A 14,478-nucleotide genomic window follows, 5' to 3' on the forward strand; every position below is an offset into this window, starting at 1 on the left:
TGTGTTTTTCACCTCTTTATTCTTCCAGTTCTCTAACTTGAGTTTCCTGTCTCTTTGTTTTCTGTTACAAATCAAACCCAACCAATCGTACAAAGCCTGATTGTTCGATATGAGATCATTTGTGTGTGCGTGTAGAGGACAGTTTATAGGATATTCTCCCTCTGTTTCATGTCCTGATCTCACTGGTAGAAGTATTATTCATTGTATTATAACCCATAATTTTCATCAATTTTTCGTTGTTTGGACCTAATCGTGGCGTACTTCAAAATTAGCAATTTTAATGGGTTATATAGCCTAAGATTTTTGTCTATTTTCGTCAGTTTCGACCAATTAGCTATTAAATTTTCTTTCTTCAAAAGTCGCGATTTTATGAGTTATGACCCATGAATTTTGTTCATATTTGTTTGTTTTGGCCTAATGGAAATGAAATAGCATGCTTAAAAATTAACAATTTCTATGAGTCAAAATCCACGATTTCCTATTTTCTTGGGTTTTTAACTCAATTTTTTCGTCCAATTTTGTTTATTTTGACCCGGTGCGAATTATTTGGCGTGCTAAAAAAATCGTAATTTTCATGAGTTGTAACCCACATTTTTTGTTCACCTTCGTCAATTGCTAATTAAGTTTTTTTGTTTTCAAAAAAACTCAAGATTTTTATGGGATATAATCCCCGATTTGAGTCCATTTTTGTTTGATTCAGCCTAATGGAAATTATTTGACACGTTTCAACATTCACAGTTTTTAAAGGTTATAACTTACAATTTTTTTTTATTTTCTTAGATTTTAACCCATGATTTATATTTGTTTTCGTTTATATGAGATTATTTGTAGTACTTCAAAATTCATAATTTTAATGGGTTATAACATAATGAACTTTTCTATTTTTCATTTATTTTAATCCAGTGGCAATTAAGTCTTCTTTCTTTAGCTTACCATTTTTTCAGGCTATAAGCTTGTCTATTTTTGTTTGTTTAAATTTGATGGAAATTATTGGTATACTTTAAAATTGGTAATTTTTATTGGCTACATTCAACGATTTTTATCCATTTTTGTTCCTTTCTAGCCAATGACAATTAATTTTTCTTTCTTCAAAATTTCCCATTTCATAGGGTTATAACTCATTGAAAACTTAACTATCATAGGATAGAAACAGATAAAAAAAATGAATGAAAATCATAGGATAGAAACAGACAAAAAAAATGTATGAAAATCATGAGTAATTTATCCATTTTTGTTCATTTCAAGCTTATGACAATTAAGTTTTTTTTAACAAAACTTATGATGTTCACTAGCAATTTATTATGATTTGTTCATTTTCGTTTGTTTTTTTGTGATGATAGAAATTATTTGGCGTACTTCTAAATTCGCAGCTTTCATGGGCTACAAATAATTTTTTCTTTTATTTTGTCTATTTTGACCTAATGACAATTAATTATAAGTAATTTAAAATTAGTGATTTTCTTGGATTATAGCCCACGATTTCCATTCATTTTTGTTCATTTTCGAAGTAATGATTTTTTCGCGTACTTTAAAATTAGCAAATTTTATGGACTATAACAGAAGGTTTTTATTCATTTTCGTCCATTTCTACCTAGTGACAAATTTTTTTGAAACTCACCATGTTCATGGACTATAATTGAAGCTTTTTTTGGGAAATTTTCGTTAGTTTGAGTCCAATATAAAGCAAGTTTTCTTCCTTCAAAAATCTTGATTTTCATGAGCTATAACCTACGATTTCTGTCCATTTTCGTATATTATGATCTAATGAAAATTATTTGACGTACTTCAAAATTTACGATTTTCACTCTATAACATGTTTTTTATGTATTTTTTCTGCTCATACCTAATGACAAATAATTACGCGGACTTTAGAATTTACAATTTCTAACTTTTTGTTTGTTTCACCGGATTAGCTATAAAGTTTTCTTTCTTCAATATTCACAATTTTCATGAGCTCTATCTTATTATTTCTGTCCATTTTTGATTGTTTGCATATAATGGAAATTATTTGAGGTGTATATGATTAATTATAGATGGATCTCATGAGATATAGGATATAAATGTAACCACAAAGTTGCGAGGAGCAAGTATAGAGCAGAGAAACTAACAACGCAGCAGTAAAAGTTTATTATATAGGTTGTGTATTTGAGGTGTATATGAGCAATTTTGAGAACCCGATGGGCATCGTGATAATAATCTCGCCACACTACCCATCCTATTTCTTTCATGGATTATATGCATGGCCGTGTCATGCGTTTTAGTAAAGTCCAATTTACGTACCATGTTCACCCCACTTCCAACCATTGGCATTGCAATTTTCCAATTTTTCTTCATATAGTATAACTCATGATTTTTCAATTTTTTTATTTGTTTCGACTCAATAACAAATAATTATGTGGACTTAAAAATTAACAATTTCATAAGCTATATATATATAATCTACAAATTTTTAATTTTTTAATCAATTTTGATCCAACGACAAATAATTTTGTGGAGTTTAAAATTCATGATTCATGGCCCATGAGCTGTAATCCATGATTTTTGTATTTTTATTTGTTTCTATCTAATGAAAAATAATTTTTTAAAGTTCAAAATTCACAATTTTATGAGGTACAACACACGATTTTTGTCCAGTTTTGTTCGTTTCGACCTAATATCAAATAATTTTTGTCCAATTTTAATCTTTTCGATCTAATGACAAATAATTTTTTAGAGTTTAAAATTCATGATTTCATGAGCTATAGGCCATAATTTTTTTTTATTTTCATTCATTTTGGCCCAATGGAAAATAATTTTACATAGTTCAAAATTACAATTTTAAGAGCTATAACGAATGATTTTTTTTTTTTTTTTGCATTTTCATTTGTTTTGAATCAATGGAAATAATTTTACGGAGTTAAAAATTCATGATTTCATTAATTATAACCCATGATTTTTAAATTTTTTATTTATTTCAAATTTATGGCAAATAATTTTGTAGAGTTTGAAATGTACTATTTTATGAGCTATAACCCATGCGTTTTGTGCATTTTTATTTGTTTTGACACAATGGTAAATAATTTTGTAGAGTTTAAAATTCACAATTTCAAGAGTTACACCATGAACTTTGTCCATTTTTGTTCGTTTTGACCATATGATAAATAATTTTGCAGAGTTTAAAATATACTATTTTATGAACTATAACCATGACTTTTGTACATTGTTGTTTTTCTTGATCTAATGGTAAATAGTTTTTTAGAGTTAAAAATTCATGATTTCATGAGCTATAACATAAGATTTTGTCGAATTTTATTTGTTTTGATCCAATGGCAAATAATTTTGTGGAGTTCAAAATTCACAATTTTATGAGGTATAACACACGATTTTTGTGCATTTTCGTTTGTTTCAACTCAAAGGAAAAATATTTTTTTATAGCTGTCAAAATTTATGATTTCATGAGCTATAACTCATGAAATTTTAAAATTTTTTGATCCAATGATAAATAGTTTTATATTGTTTAAAATTCAATATTTCAAGAGCTATAACCTATTATTTTTGTTTGTTTTGTTTGTTTTGACTGCTATGGTAAATAATTTTGTAGAGTTTAAAATTCACAATTTTAAGAGTTTACACCACGAATTTTGTCCATTTTGACCATATGATAAATAATTTTGCGGAGTTTAAAATATACTATTTTATGAACTATAACAATATCTTTTGTACATTGTTGTTTTTCTTGATTTAATGGTAAATAATTCTTTAGAGTTGAAAGTTCATGATTTCATGAGATACAACATAAGATTTTTGTCGAATTTCATTTGTTGTGATCCAATGGCAAATAATTTTGTGGAGTTTAAAATTCACAATTTTATGAGCTGTAACACACGATTTTTGTGCATTTTCATTTGTTTCAACCCAAAGGAATAAATAAATATTTTTACAGCGGTCAAAATTTATGATTTCATGAGCTATAAGTCATGAATTCTTTAATTTTTTGACCCAATGATAAATAGTTTTACACTGTTTAAATTCAGTATTTCAAGAGCTATAACCTATTATTTTTGTTTGTTTTGATTGTTTTGACCATATAGCAAATAATTTTGTAGATTTTAAAATTCACGACTTCATGAGGTATAACTAATATTTTTTTACTTTTTGTTCATTTTGATTCAATTGAAAATAAATTTTTAGAGTAAAAAATTCATGATTTTATGAGCTATAACAATGATATTTGTCTAATTTTGTTCATTTTGACTAAATAGAAAATGAATTTTATCCAACTTTTTTATTTCGATCCAATGGCAAATAACTTTTCGGAGTTTAAAATTCATGATTTTATGAGCTTTACACATGAAGTTTGAACTTTTTTATTTATTTTGATCTAATGACAAATAATTTGATGGTATTTAAAATTTATAATTTCACGAGATATAACCGATGCTTTTTGAATTTTTCATCTATTTTGATCTAATGACAAATAATTTTGTGGAGTTTAAAATTCCCAATCTCATGAGCTATAACGCTCAATTTTTGTGCATTTTCGTTCATTTTGACCTAATGGAAAATATAATTTAATGGAGTTTAAAATTCATGATTATAAGAGCAATAACACATAATTTTTAAATTTTCTTATTTGTTAAAACCAAATGGAAAATAATTTCTTGGATTTAAAATCTATAATTTCATGTACTCTAACCCACTATTTTACATGCTATAACCCACAATTTTTATTGAATTTCATTCATTTTTATTTAATGTCAATTAATTTTTTCAGAGTTTAAAATTCATCTCATGAGCCATAATCCATGATATTTTGTCCATTTACATTCATTTTTACCTAATAAAAATTATTTTACAGAGTTCAAAATTCATGATTCAATAGCTATAACCCAATCTTTTTAAATTTGTTTTGTTTGTTTTGACCTAATGGCTAATAATTTTATAGAGTTCAAAATTTATAATTTTGTGAGTTATAACCCATGATTTTGTGAGTTATAACCCATAATTTTTGTCTAATTTTATTTGTTAAGATATAATGTCAAATATTTTGTTGGAATATAAATTCCTAATTTCATAAACTATAATCTATGATTTTTTGTCTAGTTTTGTTCATTTAGACTCAATGAAAAATAATTTTATGGAGTTCAAAATTCATGAATTCATGCTATAACCCATGTTTTTAAAATTTAGTGCTTGTTTCTACCCAATGGCAAATAATTATGTGGACTTCAAAGTTCACGATTTCATGAGCTATAACCTACGATTTTTAAATATTTTTGTTCATTTCGATCCAATAGCAAATAATTTTTTGAAGTTAAATTTTACTATTTTTCGAGCTATAACCCATAATTTTTTGTATTTTTGTTTGTTTTGACCCAATAAAAAAAATAATTTTATGGAGTTCATTCAAAATTTACTATTTTATGAGCTATAAACCATGATTTTTGAATTTTTTGGTTTGTTTTGACCAAATAGCAAATATTTTCATCTAGTTCAAAATTTACAATTTCATGACTTCTCAAATTTTGCACATTTTTGTTCGTTCTGACCCAATTATAAATAAACTTGCAGAGTTTAAAATTCATAATTTCAAGAGCTATATCCCACAACTTTTATCTATTTTTATTCATTTTAACTATATGACAAATTATTTTTTAGAGATTAAAATTTATGATTTCATATGCTATAACCCACATTTTTTGTTCATTTATGTTTATTTTGATCCAATGATAAATATTTTTTCAATGTCTAAAATTCACAATTTCATGAGTTATAACACACACTTTTCATCCAATTTTGTTCTTTTCGATCTAATAGCAAATAATTTTAGTCTAATATTATTCATTTCGATCCAATGATAAATAATTTTTTAGAGTTTAAAATTTACTATTTCATGACCTATAAACCATGGTTTTTAAATTTTTGGTTGGTTTTGACCTAATGGAAAATGTTTTCATAGAGTTTAAAATTCACAATTTCATGACTCCTCAAATTTTGTGCATTTTTGTTCGTTTTTAAAATTCACAATTTCGTGACTCCTCAAATTTTTGTTCGTTTTGACCCAATAATTAGCAGAGATCAAAGTTCACGATTTTAAGAGTTATAACCCACGATTTCTATATAGCAAATAATTTTGCAGATAATTTTGTAGAGTTTAAAATTCATTATTTTATGAGCTACAGTCAATAAATTTTTTGTCTATTTTTATTTATTTTGATCCAACAGTAAATATTTTTTATGAGTTTAAAATTCATTTATTTCATGAGCTATAACTCACCACTAAAAAGACCAAAAAATCATGGTTATATAGGTAAATAAATAGTGAAGTTTAGTCTCCATAGAATTATTTGCCAATGAGTCATAATGACTGACAATGATTATTAACTGTAAATTATAATTCATTAAAGCGTGAATTTTGGGCTCCACAAAAGTTTTAGCCAATGAGTTAAAATGATCAAAAATTGTCAAAAATTGCGGGTTATAGCTTACGAAATGTTGAATCTTTTTCACAACAAATATCTATTTGCCAATAGATCGAAAAAACTAAAAATGGCTAAAATAGTGGGTTATGCCTCACGAAATCATATATTTTGGCATTCGAAAAATTATTTGCCAATAGGTTAAAACCACTAAAATGACCAAAAATCGAAGGGTATAGCTAATGTATAGCTAAAACTGTGAGTTAGAGTTAATAAAATCATGAATTTTGAATTCCGTAAAATTATTTATCAATAGGTTGAAATGACTAAAAATGGCTAAAATTATGGTTTATAGCTTATGAAATCATGAATTTTGGCATCTGCAAATTTTTTTCCTTTGGATCAAAATAACTAAAAATGGTTAAAAAAACATGGGTTATAGCTCATCAAGTAGTAAAGTTTAGTCTTTGGGAAATTTTTTCCAATGGGCAAAATGACTAATCATGGCAAAAAATTATGCGTTATAACTCACAAAATAGAGAATTTTGGCATATGCGGAATTATTTGCCAATGGGTCGAAATGACTAAAAATGGTAAAAAATCGTAGGTTATAGCTTATGAAATCATGAATTTTGGCATATTCGAAATTATTTGCCAATGGGTCGAAATGACTAGAAATGACCAAAAATCATGGGTTAAAGTTATCATTAAATGATAAATTTTGGCCATCGTGATATTATTTGACAATGGGTCAAAATGACTAAAAGTGTCAAAAAATTATGGGTAATATTGCATAAAATCGTGAATTTTGGAATCACGAAATTGTTTACCAATGGATTGAAATGACTAAAAATATGAAAATCATGGGTTATAGTGCATAAAGTTGTAAATTTTGGACACCGTAAAATTGTTTGCTAACTGGTTGAAGGACTAAACATAAAAAAATTATAGATTATAGCTCACAAAATCATGAATTTTCTGCCTCTACAAAATTATCAATGAGTCAAAAGAATTAAAAATAACCAAAAATTACGGGGGTATAGCTCACAAAATTATGAATTTTGGTAGCCACAAAATTATTTGCTAATAGATTGAAATGAGTAAACATGGCCAAAAAGTATGAGTTATACCTCATCAAATCATGAATTTTGGTCTTCACAAAATTATTTACCAAAGAGTCAAAACAACTAAAAACGACAAAAAATTTCAAGTTATGGCTCAAAGAAGTGTGAATTTTGGATATCACGAAATTATTTAGTAACAAACTGAAATGACTAGAAATGGCGAGAAATCACAACTTAAAGCTCTAATATCATGAATTTTAGTCTTAGTTCCCTTGGGTTGAAATGACTAAAAATGACAAAAAATCATGGGTTATAGTCAAGCAAACCGTGAAGTTTGATCAACATAGAATTATTTTTCGATGGGTCAAAACGATTATAAATGGTTAATCATCATGGGTTATAGTGTATAAATTTGTGACTTTTAGACTCTGCAAAATTATTTAGCAATTGGTTGAGTTAACTAACAATGGCCAAAATCCATGGGTTATAGCTTATAAAATCATAAATTTTGGTCTTGGCCAAAAATCATGGGTTATGGCTCACAAAATGGTGAATTTTGAGTAGCACAGAACTATTTTTGAAAGTATCAAAATGAATAAAAATGACTAAAATAATGTGGGTTATTGCTCATAAAATTGTGAATTCTGTCCTCCATGAAATTATTTATTAGCAAGTAGAAATAATTAAAAATGTTGGAAAATCATGGGTTATAGTTGATGGAATTGTGAATTTTAGCCTCCGCGAAATTATTTTTCAATAGGTCGAAATGACTAAAATCATGAGTCAAAATGACTAAAAATGACTAAATATGACCACATATCGTGGGTATATACCTCATGAAATCAGGTATTTTGGCCTCGGTAAAAAATCATGGGTTATAACTCACAAAATCCTAAATTTTAGCCACCATGAAATTATTTTTCAATGTGTCAAAATGACTAAAGTGACAAAAAATTGTAGGTTAGGTCATCAAAATGTTAATTTTATCCTTTGTGAAATTATTGAGCAATGGGTAGAAATGACTAAAAATGACTAAAAATTGAGTTATTACTCATAAATTCATGAATTTTAGACTCTACAAAATTATTTACCTCCGGTTCGAAAAGACTAAAGTGGCAAAAAAACTATTAATTATAGCTCATAAAATCATGATTCAGACTCCACGAAATTATTTACCTATAGGTCAAAATGACAAAAAATAATAAAAAGTAAGGGTTATCGCTAACAAAATGATGAACTTTAGCCACCGCGAAATTATTTACCAATAGATTAGAATGATTAAAAATAAAAAAAATTGGGTTATAGCTCATGAAATCTTGAATATTAGACTCTGCAAATTTATTTACATGGGTCAAAATGACTAAAATGACTAAAAATCATGGATTATAGCTCACGAAACAAAAATGGTGAATTTTGACCACTGTAGAATTATTTGCCAATAGGTAAAATTGACTAAAAATGGCCAAAATTATGGATTATAGTTAGGGATGCATTCGGTCCGGATACAGTTCGGATATGACACTTACCATATCCATATTCGCTTTCTAAAAACGGATACAGATACGTATATAGATATGCATCGGTTTAAAAAAGTCAAGACCATTTACGCAATAAAAAGAAACATATATAGTTCAAATATTAGATAATCAAATACGGTTATGATCAATGATACAAATCGTATATTTAGAAAACATATATGACTCAAGACATATATTAGATATGACAAAAAAGTGTATAATCATATAGAATAAGATAGTACATATAGAAGGAATCACTTATCTAATCTAAGCCTTGAACAAGTGTGTGACGCCCCTGGGTTCACACAAGGCTACAGTCCAAGGTGAAACCAAGAATGTCAAACCTGTCATGCACCACACCGTGCAATAATATATTTCACCATCATAATTACTATCTCTCTAGTAGAGTCAATAACAGGTGTAGGTACAAAAACAAGTAAAAGATAATACAAGGGATAATTGATGAAATGATAGAGATCAAAATAATATTTCATCATCTAACATACAGAAATACATAGTCAATGTCTGAAGTAAATAGACTGGAGTTCTCAACAAGTCTCAAATACAAAACATCTGAGTAAATGAAATAAGGCACACAACCTTTACAACATCTAGAATAAAGTCCTCAAATGTCTAAACAAAGTCTACAGTGGAGCCCTAGAATAAAACATAGCTATAATAGACAACTGAACACTATAGTGCATCGCCATCAACCTGTGACTCTCCGAGCACCTGGCTCGTAACCTGAAAATGGGGAGGGACAACGAGCGTCAAAGCGTTAGCGAGCAACATCACAACCAACCCCAAGGGAAAAGGCTCGTTGTATATGAAAAATACAGTTAATACATATAAATCTAAAATCATAAGTCCTAACAAAAGAGGATTATAGTATTTAGAAATTTACAACACGAGCGTAGGTACGTCGAGCGAAATAATTCAAACAAGGAAACCCTCATGTATATACCTTGTATCTTAAATTATAAATCTCTAAACACCAAACCCAAAATCTAATACAGGAATAATAATAAAGAGAAATACAACCCATCACACCGTGTCATATCATAACCTACATAAGTGTCATGTCATAAACTCAAGTAGAAAGTCATATTCGAGGTTAAGACAGGTGTCCAAAACATGAACTAGATATAGTGAATGCCCAACACATGGACTGGAATAATATAGTTTGCTTATCACATGGACCAAGTGGGTAAATGTCCAACACAAGGACTGAAATGGATTATAGTCCAACACGAGGACTTTAATGGATTATAGTCCAACACGAGGACTGAACAAACTGTGAAAACATCGATGAGATACGTGAAAAGATATACTTATACGAATTTCATACGCGTCTTGGTGTACGATTCTAAACCGATGTCCTCAGGTCATCTATCATGCATAGATATATAGTAAAACTAAAATCTAATATCAGATAATCGAGGCAAATCCCTCGAACACGCGGAATATACCGCAAAACCAACAGTGCACAAAAACTGTGCTGCTGTCGACCGTAGGGGCCACTCCGATCGATCGCGCACAGAGCAAAAACTCACTAGGCTCAAAACTGTGCGGCGATTTACCGCAGAGGTCACTCCGGTCGACCGCGCACAGAGCAGAAACTTTACTGCTCAACTAAACGTCTCGCGGTCGACCGCCACACCNTCAACTAAACGTCTCGCGGTCGACCGCCACGCCCACCGCGGTCGATCGCACAAAGGGCAGACATACTCTGCCCTTCTGCGCACCCAGCGGTAGACCGCCGCGTCCACCGCGATCGACCGCGAAACAGAAAGAATCCAAGTTAGGGTTTCTGTCAGCTTCGAAATGAATTCAGACTTGATAATTTTCTATGTTAACAAAAATCTAACATTTCTAATTGTCATATGGCAATAAGTAACGAATTTAAACGTGAAAAAATTTCATCACCAAGATCCCAACATACATATAAACATGATTTAAATGTTTTTAAAACAGCATGTAAAACCCCGTATTTTATTAGAGTATATGTGAATTATTAGTGATAAATAATTCTATTTGTGGTAAATGACTTGAGCTTATGGATATACTTGATGGCAAGTTGTTAGTCATGTATGAGTGTGGTTTTATAGAGTTTCGTGTATTGGTTTTGGCTGAATAATAAAACATGCACGAATCTGGAAATTTGCATTTGTTCAGTCGACTTATGAGTCGACTCATGAGTCGACTAATGAGTCGACTGATGAGTCGACCAATAAGTCGACTGACGGGCTGATTTCAAGTTTTTCTTTTCTTTTGCGGGTTTGGTTTGGTTGTTTTGGGTTTGACCGCTTTCATAAGAAAATCTCCTACCCGAAACCAACCCCAAGACTCATCAGACCCCAGAGAAAACCCTAGCCTCCCTCTCCCTTCAAACCCTAGATTCGTTCTTGGTGATTTTGGAGGAGTTTCGGAGGAGTTTTCAACGAGATTTTGTGGTGCTGTCGAAGGGGGATCGTCCTCTCATCGGATTCAGGAGTTTGCAGCACATCAGAGGCGAGTAACATCTCGCCCAATCCTACACCCGCTGTTTGTATAGCTTTATTGAGTTTTTATTTCGGATTTTTGAGCCTAAAACGTATTTTGTGCATAAAAATAGATACTTTATATTATGAGATGCAAGATCTATATTTTTTAGTTATAAAAATCTCACAAACGAATTTGTAAATTAAGATCCAGATCTGGAAATTTGTTTAAACATGAGTTTCAATGTGATTTACTATTTTCAATACGTTTTTAAACATGTTTATATGATTAAGGTTTTTATGTAAGTGATCACATGCAAATCCCTTTAGTTTCTGTTGATACACATGAGTTAGAATCGGAAATATATTGCTGGATATGATTAAAGAGAACTTTAATTAACGTTTTTACAGATAATCATCGAAAGCAGAAAACTAGAGATTTTCTGCTCAGTCGACCAACGAGTCGACTCATGAGTCGACTTATGAGTCGACTGATGAGTCGACTGATGGGGAAAACTTCAGTTTTGTGTTTTGCTTGGTCGACTTATGAGTCGACTGATGAGTCGACCAATGAGTCGACTAATGAGGAGTTTTATCCTTTTGTATTTCTTCAGTTTTGAATCCGTTTGAGTTATTTCAGTTTAACTAAAATTGTTTATGTTTCTTTATTGTTGCTGCGTGCTTAAATACGAACGAGGAGTCGCCTCGAATGACGAGTATTAGAAATTTATGTATAATCTGTATCTTTACATGTGAGATGTCATACGAACACGAGTTTAGGTTTGCGCACCGAGACACGTGAGAAAATAGGGTATATGCACCTGTTCATATAACTCATCTAGTCCATGTGTTGGGCAATTATGATGAGTAGTCCATGTGTTGGACACTTATCACTTTCAGTCCATGTGTTGGACCGTTTACATATGCAGTCCATGTGTTGGACATCCACTACATCAGTTTAGACCTTGAGAGTTAACACCTATACTTGCATAGGCTGGACACGACATTTATACGGGTTGTAACACGACACCGTAATTAAGTCTGAGATGAGTTTGTCTTCTTTTATTAATATTTCTTGTATTAGATTTTGGGTTTGGTATTTAGGGATGTACAATTTGAGATACAAGGTATATACATGAGGGTTTCCTTGTTTGGATTATTCGCGTCGACGTACCTATGTCTCGTGTTGTAAACTTCCTAAATCACTAAATCCTCTTATGCATAGGTACTTACAATCTAAGCTACATGTATAATACATGAGGGTTTTCCTTGTTGATTAATTTCCAGTCCGACGTACATTGCTCACAATTGTAATTACCTAACTAGAAATTTGTGATTTTTATATATATATAAATTATAAGTATAATTATATATAGTATATACTAATATATATATATTATATATATTATATATATATATACTTTATTATATAAATATATATATATATATATAATATATTTGTAATAACTGTATTTTTATAGCACGATCCCTTTTCGCCTTAGGTTGGTTGGAGTTGCTCGCTAGCTTGCTTGCACAGGCTCTTGTCCCTTCCCTTGTCAGTAAACGATCAAGAGCCCGGAGAAGTCGCGATGTTGATGCGGAGACACACTTAGCTTCAGCTATTCTATTATAGTTATATTTACTTGAGCTCCATTGTAGACTTTTGTTAGACATTTGAGAGTTTATTCTAGAAGTTGTAAAGGCTGTGTGCCTTATTTCCTTTTATTCAGACATTTGTATTTGAGACTTGTTGAGAAATTCCAGTTTACTCATTTCAGACATTGACTTATACTTCAGTATGTTAGATGATGATATATTAATTTGATCTCTATTATTTCATCAGTTGACTCTTGTATTATTTTTTACTTGCTTTTATACCTACACCTGTTATTTGACTCTACTAGAAAGATAGTAATTGTGATGGTGAAATATGTTATTGCACGGTGTGGTGCATGACAGATTTGACATTCTTGGTTTCACCTTGGACTGCAGTCTTGTGTGAACCCAGGAACGTCACACAGTAAAACGAGATTAACACTTATTAACCGTTTTCAGATCTAGATCTCTTTAATTAAAATTCGTTGGTGAGCTTTTAAAACATGATATACTTGATTTTCGCATCATATGCCATAATGATCTATAACTTATACATAAAATACGATTTAGGCTTGATTAAAACCGGATTAAAACTCAATAAAACATGAAAAACAAAAGGGGTGTGAAGTTGGGCGAGATGTTACTCGCCTCTGATGTGGACAAAGCTCCTAGATCTGCAGGACAATGATCCCCTTCGCTGAATCACCCAGAAAATCCGTTGCAAATCCTTCGAAACTCCTCCAAAATCACCAAAAACGAAAACTAGGGTTTGAGGGGAGAGAGAGGAGCTAGGGTTTCTGAGTTCTGATGAATAGAAGGCTATCTCGGGTATAATAGTATATATACTAACCCCACAACCCAACCCGAAACCCGTTAAAGACCCCAAAACTGACCTGTGTGGCGTCGAACCTGCACAACCAACGCGGTTGACCGCACAACAGAAAAGTAAAGATCCTGTGTGACGCGCGCTGCTGTGCGTCGAAACTTCCCCGCCCATCTACTCGCGATCGCAATCGCGACAACAGAAAAATAGTCTTGTTGTGATTTGTTATTCAACATGTTGGTGCTATCCACTTGATTTACTGCTCACATATAAAACACTTGTTTGGTTTCCGCAAACACTACTTATCACATTCATCTAGATATATATATATAATATTATATATATATATATATATATAATTATATATATATATATATAATATATATTATAATATATATATATATATATATATATATATATATATTATATATATAAATGAATTTATGCACAAAGAATTATTTACACTCAATTCACTATCAAACATCATGGTGTGGTGTGTGTGTGTATAAAGTTATCAATTATATATATTATATATATATATATATATAATATATATATAAATATATATATATATATATATATAATATACACGGGGTTCTA

This window comes from Asparagus officinalis, chromosome 7, assembly GCF_001876935.1.
Source record: "Asparagus officinalis chromosome 7, Aspof.V1, whole genome shotgun sequence".
NCBI lineage: Eukaryota > Viridiplantae > Streptophyta > Magnoliopsida > Asparagales > Asparagaceae > Asparagus > Asparagus officinalis.